Consider the following 9385-nt stretch of genomic DNA (forward strand, 5'->3'; position numbering starts at 1 on the left):
CACATTTTGAATATATCCTCTTTCCCTTTTGTGATGAAGGAATGAGACCCAAAGAAGTCCAGAGATTTGATCAAAATCTCATAGATACCTGTGTGGCAGGATAAGTCTAGACCGGGGTCTCCTCAGCTCCTCCCCTAACCCACGCTCTGTTCATGGGAGAACCTGGAAGGGGAGAAGGAACATAGAAAAGGGGCTGTTTACATAGGGGCTGAACAGATAAAGGCCCTAACGGATCGTGATGTCGAAGAATAGGGAAAAAAGGGTACAGATAAAGGACTGAATTAAATAGGGAAAAAAGGGAACAGCTAGTGGGGGAATGTTAGAAAGGGTATTACTATGTGTGTCAGGAATTGATTACCTTCAATTAGCACCAGACTTTGACTCAATAATCCCACTTCTGTTCTCGGTTATATGGTAGATCTAGAATGGTGATTTTCAACCGTTTTCATCTCATGGCACACATGAACTAATTACTAAAGTTCTGCGGCACACCAAAAATATATATATTTTGGTGATATGATTAAAAACTAGATGTAACATTGATTCATTCACACTGGACAACTATTGTGTTAGCTATTGTCATTTTTTTAAATTTGACATTCTAAGGGAAAAGAGGTCAGTGATCCTGACTAAATAGTCAGGTACCACATGTTTTAAAAATTCTTCCAGTACACCAGTGTGTCTCTTGCAGCACACCAGTTGAAAAATGCTGGTCTAGAATGATCTAAAGATTGCTTCTAGCTCTGGAATTTTATGGTTCTCTAATGGACTTAATTATGCCAAAACTATATGATTTATTATTCAGATGTTTTGTTTTATTTTTTCTTTCTGCCTCTAGGAAGTAGACTATCTGAGTGAGAAGGAAGGAAAATATTTAGGGTAAGGCCAACACTTTTTAGAAATCACTTTTTAGAAATCTGCTTGACTAAGAGTTGATTCTTTCCTACATTTCTAAAATAGTGTGGTAAAGGTATCTAGGGTAGATAGCAGTCAGTAAACTTGAGTTTAAATTTCCAATAAGTACAGTTAATTAAAGACTTTGAACATTGTAGCTGAGGATTGGAATTAGTAAAGGGTATATTTATGTGGTATGTGTTTTCATTGTATGTCACTGTTGAAAATGCACATCATAGAAATACCCTTATTAAGACACACCACATTTTCATACTTCTATCCTTTACTTGAGCTAAGATGCAGTTGGCTGAGAAAATTGTTGATTCTTCTAGCACATGTAGACAAGTACATTCTTGACTTTATAAAGTTATGATTTCTGTGCTTGAGTTATCATTTACTCAGGCAGTAGCTTTTCCCCTCAGTTAAAGAGGAAAGTTACCCAAATCTAATCGTATCAACATGTTTTCATTTTATTCTATTATCCTTGTGTTTTTAATGCCTGGTTTAGTTAATGAGATTTGAAAGTTTTATAATGAGAGCAGTTGAAATAGAATTCATTAACAAGCAGAGATTTTTCTACCATATTCAGGAAATTACATGCTAATAGAATAGAAATACGATTTGAGACATTTCTAATACAAATTGATTTTTACATTAATGATTTCAGTATCTAATCCTAGGAAAGAGGAAAGAAGGATTCAGCATGTATAATATATATGAATCAAAATAAGTATTTACTGAACCCCTGCTCCACATGCAGCCCCAGATTACACACTTCGAGGTCATAATAGTGTAAGATGTGACTCCTGCCTGGTCAACACTCATTGTGTAGTCAGATAGGTGACTGACATATTTCAACCAATTAGAGAGCAACATGGGACAAAATTGAATTAAATTAGTGCTTTACTGTTGTAGACTGCAATTGATAGCTTCATTTGGAGACTGGAGAGAACATTGGACCAAGAAAAGTTTCAATGAGGGCAAGATTGCAATGTGAGTCCCCACTAAACTGAGAGGGGTGGAGCAACTCATGAAGACTCTGTTTTCTCTAGTTGCAGGTCAGGTAGTTTCCTTTGTCTGTCTTTTCTTTTCTTTTTTTTTGTTTTAAACATAGACTATCTGTGATCATTACCAATGCATTGAAAAATAAACTCAGAATCCAAACACCCAAGGGGAAGAGAGAGAGAGAGAGAGAGAGAGAGAGAGAGAGAGAGAGGCGAGTACATGCTTTCTGTCCTCCTGGTCCTCAATAGTCTTGATTCCTTTATTTCTTGTCATGTCTATTAACTTCTCCAAAATTCACTGAATAAAAATTCTCATGTTTTATCTGCTTTGTGATGAGTTTTTGTCACTTGCCATTAAAGAAATTCTACTAATACATCACTCCAGTGTGATTGAGATGTTATAATTCTATCATTTTCCTAATGTCATTCTCTTATATTTTTCAGGCATGTGATATGTGGGATGTCACTAATTTAAAATGAATGTGCTTACACGTTTTATTTTTATAAGAATAATTTTAAAAGAACATTTGAAGCAATGAATTTCCCTCTGAGTATAGGCCTATTCTACGTTATAAACCCTGTTTTCATTTTCATTATTCTCTACCTCACATGCTGTGGTTACTCTTGCTTTATTTAAATTTTAGCTTGAAGTTTCATAGCAACTTAGACAACATCACTTTTAGATTTTTTAAATATATTTTCCATGAATTTTTCTAAAAAGGTATATGCTCTGATTGTAGAGTGATGATTTTATTATAAAGCACTTAGCTATGGGGTTAACTTGTACTATTTCCTCTTATTGATAGATAGGGGCATTTTTTTAGAAACTTTAAGGGGATAGAATATTGGTTAAGAACCCATTATCACTCTCTTTAGAACATTTTTCTTTTGTATTATAGTGTTGCTATTTAGTTGTTTGGAGTATAAAAATCCATTTTCCTTTCAAATTTAAAGAATGAATACATATTACTTTTATAACCAGAACATAAAACATCACTACAAAAATGAAGAATCTTCCTTTGTTTTTTTATATGCTATCCATATAATAGGTTTAATAACATTTTACTTTTTGTCTTGCAATTTGCTTTGTCTGCCTGACATTTATTAGCTGTGTAGGTACAAGTCACTTAACCTCTCTGGATTTCAATTTCCTCATCTGTGAAGTATGAATATTAATATGAACTTCCTCTGAGCTGTTTAGAAGTATGAAATGAGAATGTCTCAGTCTGAATATCAGGTCAATTCAAGGTACTGGAAAGGTTTACATTTCCAGGAATCTTTCATTTTCTGTCCTTTTTACATAGTCCTTCTAAGCACCATGCTTTTGCAACCATGAAACACCCAAACATAAAGACAGAACAGAGAAGAATATTTTCTTTCTCTTGATTCAGCCGAATAGGTAACATATCTAAACTTAAGGCCAACAATGTTTGCATTCCCTCAAACCTTCCATTCTCCAACATTCCTTCCACATCGGTATCTGGTCGACAGGTTTATGTAATAACTGTGTTGGTTGGGGTTAGAGATACGTCATGTGAAATATTTAGTCTTTGTCAGACTCAGAGTGGGTTTTCAGTGGGTTGTGGAGGTGTTTATGGCTTGGGGTTTTGATCTCTTCTCTGTTACGGTGCAAGCATGTTCTATGCCTTGGAGAGAGCAACGGCACAACTGAAATCCTGGTTCCCTTTCTCCATCTGTGCTTAACAGAGCTGCATGACCTTGGAGGAAGCCACTTAATGTTTTTGATAGTTTTCTTCTAAGAAACCTGATATGGTTTTATGAAGACCAAAGAATATAATGGATGTGACTGAGCTTTATTTTTTTAGTTTATCTTTATTGTTGAAAGTATTATTACAGATGTCCCCTTTGTTTGTTTTTCCCCCATTGACCCTTTCCACAGTGCACCCGCCCCTTCCAAGCCTTCAACACTATTGTCTGTGTCCATGGGCTATACACATATGCATAGAAGTTCCCTGGTTAATCTCTCCCTCCCCACTCACACCACCCCTGCTTTCCCTCTGAAATTCATCAGTCTTTTCTATGCTGCTATGTCTCTGGATCTATTTTGTTCATCAGTTTATTTTGTCCATTAGTTTCCACATATGAGTGAGATCATGTAATATTTATCTTTGTCTGACTGTCTTATTTTGGTTAGCATAATACTCTCCAGGGCCATCCATGCTGTTGCAAATGGTAAGAGTTCCTTCTTTTTTACTGCAGCATAGCATTCCATTGTGTAAATGTAACACAGCTTTTTTATCCACTCATCTGCTGATGGGCACTTGGGCCATTTCCAGATATTAGCTATTGTAAATTGCACTGCTATGAACATAGGGGTGCATATATTCTTTTTGATTGGTGTTTTGGATTTCTTATGATATATTTTAAGCTTTTTAATTGCCTCCTTAATACCCTACAATAACTTACTTCTTGATACTTCCAAGTTCTTGAGTTGGCATTTCATGGTTTGGCCTCTTCTCATTATTCTAACTACAGTAAATTTTCTTTATACCCCACCTTAAATCTTTGCTCCAACCATAGCAAATCACCTAAAGTTCGTCTTAGACACTATGCTATCCCTTCACTTGGAAATTTTTGTGTAAAGGGATTCCCTCTGCTAGGAATACTCCTCCTTCCCACTCCTTTGTTTGGCTTACTCTTTTTGGAAATTTAAGCTTCAACCCTCATGGCACCTCATGCAGAAAAACATCCTTAATTCTCCAAAGACACTGTGGCATCATGTTATCATTTCCATTTCCATCATTTACCAAATATCTTTGCCCTGATTTTATATCTGTACTTATTTACATCCCTCAGACATATTGTTTTCTCAGTCTGTCCTAGAACACATTGCATAAGCTTAAGAGCTACTGGCTGAATAGAATATATATATATATATATAATCTCCAAATTATTATTATTCTGATACACCTGCCCAGACCAAATAACAGTATTGAAGAGGTGGATGGGTAGAGTAAGTAAAGTCTTCATGGAGAAGGAGGATAATATAATAATATGTACTTTTTTCTTTTTTTTTCAGGTACAGTTTACATTCAATATTATTTTGCATGAGTTTCAGGTGTGTACCCACCTGGCACCATACATAGTTATTACAATATTATTGACTATATTCCCTATGTTATACTTTGCATCCCCATGACTAGTTTGTAACTACCAATCTGCACTCAATGTGTTTTCAAGAGTTCTTAAAATTTTAAATTACTAAATAAACATAATGTGTCATTGGGTAAAATAATAACAAGATACTATTATAAATATGTAATAAGAATTATGTTTGGAGCCAGCAAGCTTTCAATGAGACTGTTTATATTTGTGTGTCCATGCGGAGGTCAAGGGTCAAAGATAATTCCTGACAATAGCTGAGGCTAGGAAAAATTCCATCTTTCTTTTGACTTTACTGCCATCTGTTGTTCAAAGAAGTAATCGTATTTCTATGATTATCAACGTGACCCTTAATCACCAGTTTATGAAAAGTGCTAACTCCTGGGCCCAACCCAGGAAATCCACAAAAATCTGTTGGTGGGGGTGGGGCCTGTGATATTTTCCGCAAACTAACCAGCAGTTGAGGAAAATGCTTGACCTAGGACTTCATGTATATTCATAGTTGGTATGTGCAAAGCCCTATGCTAAGTAGAGGCTGACTCTTCTGCTTTTAAAGTGGAAGCACATATTGTCGTAGAATTATTCTCTATTCAGCTGTGAAGACCCTTTATCTTCTCTCGGGCCATCACCACCACCAGACCACTCCTCACTTCCAAGCCCCACCTTGGATGAAAAACTTCAATTTTAAATATCACATCGTTTTTTTTGTTACATTTTGTTTTGATTGTCCCGGGGTCCTTCATTGATTTAACCTTCAAGTAAAGTCACTAATGTTACTTTCATTTTTCCAAATATATGTAAACAAATGGAGTCAGAGGAAACCAGTGTTCATTTCTTCAGCTCTAATCAGTGTTAACTTTAGATAATTCTTTCACCGTTTCTAAAATTTCCACCCCCATGAAAAACTCAATACTTGGAAATAAAGTTTTTGTCTTACCCAAACAAGCAACTATCCAAAGGAGTGGCGGAAACATATTACATAGTTATAATTTATTAACATTCCTATGAAGCAGTTTCTAAATGAACTTCTCTGTACCTTGGAAAAGTGAGACCTAGGCCCTGAGACCAGAGAATTGGAGGGCTGGTTAGTCTGTGTTAGGAGGAAGGGGCATGTAAAGGATCAGGGCACACAGGTCAAGAAGTACAGTATCTCAAGGCTCTGTAGTATCTGTGGGCAAACATCAGACCACCAGCCTCAGGTGCTAGAGAGGAATTTAAGAGAAGTTAGAAAACAGATATCCAACGACATTTGCATTTTATAATTTCTTCCATTGCTGGCTCTGCATATCACAGGAACACGTCTTATTTCATGCCTTCCAAATTCTAGCTCCTGCTGGCTCATCCTGATAATGATGTTCTTATTATATTCAAAAAATCTCTCTCAGGCCACAAACCTTAAATATAAAGCTATATTAATTTACTCTTATTAGGTTTATTAATATGATTTTCTAGTTAACAATAACCTATATAGCAAATTAGAGATTCTTTCTTCCTTTTTCTTTTCTTTATTCTTACCAGATAATTTATTTAATATTGCATTGTAATAATAGCTCAGCAAAGAAAGATAAATTGTATACTGTAGACCCAGGTAACTGTCTTAAAAATACATCATAGTGATACACGTCCATAGTCCAATATAAATTCTAATGCATCTAACCTAAAAAAAATTAGAGATTTTTGTATATTGATAAAGTTTCTCCGCTCCTGGTTGAACTCAATTTTTCTTAAAAGAACTCATCAGTTTATTCTTTTTGAATGTGGGCATCCTTAACTTCTTTCCTCAAGTAAGCTTTAACTATTTTATCACTATTTATCATGTCAGTATACTATAGGTTTCTGTAGATACACTCTATCAAGCTAAGAGAGTGTTATAAAGAAAGGTTACTAAATTTTACCAATAAATTCCTTTTTAGCATTTGCTGAAAGGATCACATTTACTTTTTAAGTTTTTTAATGGTACAAATTATATCAAGATACTTTACAATATCAAACAGAGAGAGAGAGAGAGAGAATAGCATATACTTGATTATGTTGTTATTCTATTAGGCAAGAATAGAATTGATTTTTATTTCAAATTTGTGTTTCTATGTTTATAGATGTGATTGCCTATTTTTTCTATGTGTGTGTGTGACTATGTAGATACAAATGCTATGCCCTTGTAACATCTCATTTTGTTTAGATGTCTCAGCTATAACAAACTTATTTTATATTCATGATTTAGAACTGTATATCTAACATGTACATTATCTTTTCCTTCAATAATTGCTGTACTTTTTTTCCCACAGACTCTCAGGGACTGATATAATATATTTTCAATTCTTCTGTAATGATTGAACTCTTTAGATTCTCTAATTCTTCTGGAATTAATATTGACAACATATTTCCTGAAAATATATATTATATCTATTTTTTAATATTTTGGTATAAAACTATTCATAATGATTATAAGCTTATAATTTTAAGTGTTATTTTAATTATAGCAGAAAGTCACTGGAGTGTTTTCAGAGGAGAACACTTAATCTGATCTACCTTTTTAGTGGAAATTTTTCTGAAGTATTCCATACCTAAACAAATGCACCTGTTATAAGTGTGCAGCTTAATGAACATTGGTAAAGTAGACACACCTGTGCAACCACCACCCTGATCAAGCAATACCATTACCCAATTCCTTGGTGCTATTTCCCAGCCTGCCCACTGCCTGGCGAAGCTAAACATTCTCCTGACTTCTAGACCCAAATTAGTTTTCCCTGCTTTAGAACTTTATATTATTGAAATTACATAGTAGCCACTCATTTCTGTATTTTGTCTTTCGCTTAAATAGTGAGTTTTATCCATGTTATAACATTTCTTTCGCATTGCTGCATAATATTCCTTGGTATAAATATACCACAAATATTTATCAACTAGAGGCCCGGTGCGTGAAATTCGTGCACGGGGTGGAGGGGGGCCCCCTCAGCCCAGCCTGCACCCTCTCCAATATGAGACCCCTTGGGGGATGTCCGACTGCCAGTTTAGGCCCGATCCCCGGTATTGGGCCTAAACCGGCAGTCAGATATCCCTCTCACAATCCTGGACCACTGGCTCCTATCGCTCACCTGCCTGCCTGCCTGCCTGGTTGCCCCTAACTGCCCCCCTCCCCCAAGCTGGCCTGGTTGCCCCTCACGGCCCCCCTGCCAGCCTGGTTGCCCCAGGCAGTCCGCTGTTCAGTCATTTGGTTGTCCCTCACTAACACCCCTGCCAGCCTGGTTACCTCACGCAGCCTGCTTGTATAGTCGTTTGGTCATCCCTCACTAACACCCCTGCCAGCCTGGTTACCTCACGCAGCCTGCTTGTATAGTCGTTTGGTCATCCCTCACTAACACCCCTGCCAGCCTGGTTACCTCACGCAGCCTGCTTGTATAGTCGTTTGGTCATCCCTCACTAACACCCCTGCCAGCCTGGTTACCTCACGCAGCCTGCTTGTATAGTCGTTTGGTCATCCCTCACTAACACCCCTGCCAGCCTGGTTACCTCACGCAGCCTGCTTGTATAGTCGTTTGGTCATCCCTCACTAACACCCCTGCCAGCCTGGTTACCTCACGCAGCCTGCTTGTATAGTCGTTTGGTCATCCCTCACTAACACCCCTGCCAGCCTGGTTACCTCACGCAGCCTGCTTGTATAGTCGTTTGGTCATCCCTCACTAACACCCCTGCCAGCCTGGTTACCTCACGCAGCCTGCTTGTATAGTCGTTTGGTCATCCCTCACTAACACCCCTGCCAGCCTGGTTACCTCACGCAGCCTGCTTGTATAGTCGTTTGGTCATCCCTCACTAACACCCCTGCCAGCCTGGTTACCTCACGCAGCCTGCTTGTATAGTCGTTTGGTCATCCCTCACTAACACCCCTGCCAGCCTGGTTACCTCACGCAGCCTGCTTGTATAGTCGTTTGGTCATCCCTCACTAACACCCCTGCCAGCCTGGTTACCTCACGCAGCCTGCTGGTTGCCCCAGGCAGTCCGCTGTTCAGTCATTTGGTTGTCCCTCACTAACACCCCTGCCAGCCTGGTTGCCCCACACAGCCTGCTTGTATAATCGTTTGGTCGTCCCTCACCCCCCTGCCAGCCTGGTCACCCCACGTAGCCTGCTTTTACAGTCGTTTGGTCGTCCCTCACTAACCCCCCTGCCAGCCTGGTCATAGGCAGCCATCTTGTGAGGGTGTGAGGGTTAATTTGCATATTACCTCTTTATTATAAGGATTTAGAGGCCCGGTGCACAAAAATTTGTGCACTCGGGAGAGGGAGGGGGGTCCCTCAGCCCGGCCTGTGCCCTCTTGCAGTCTGGGACCCCTCAGGAGATAACGACCTGCTGGCTTAGGCCTGCTCCT

This window comes from Myotis brandtii, unplaced genomic scaffold, assembly GCF_000412655.1.
Source record: "Myotis brandtii unplaced genomic scaffold, ASM41265v1 scaffold212, whole genome shotgun sequence".
NCBI lineage: Eukaryota > Metazoa > Chordata > Mammalia > Chiroptera > Vespertilionidae > Myotis > Myotis brandtii.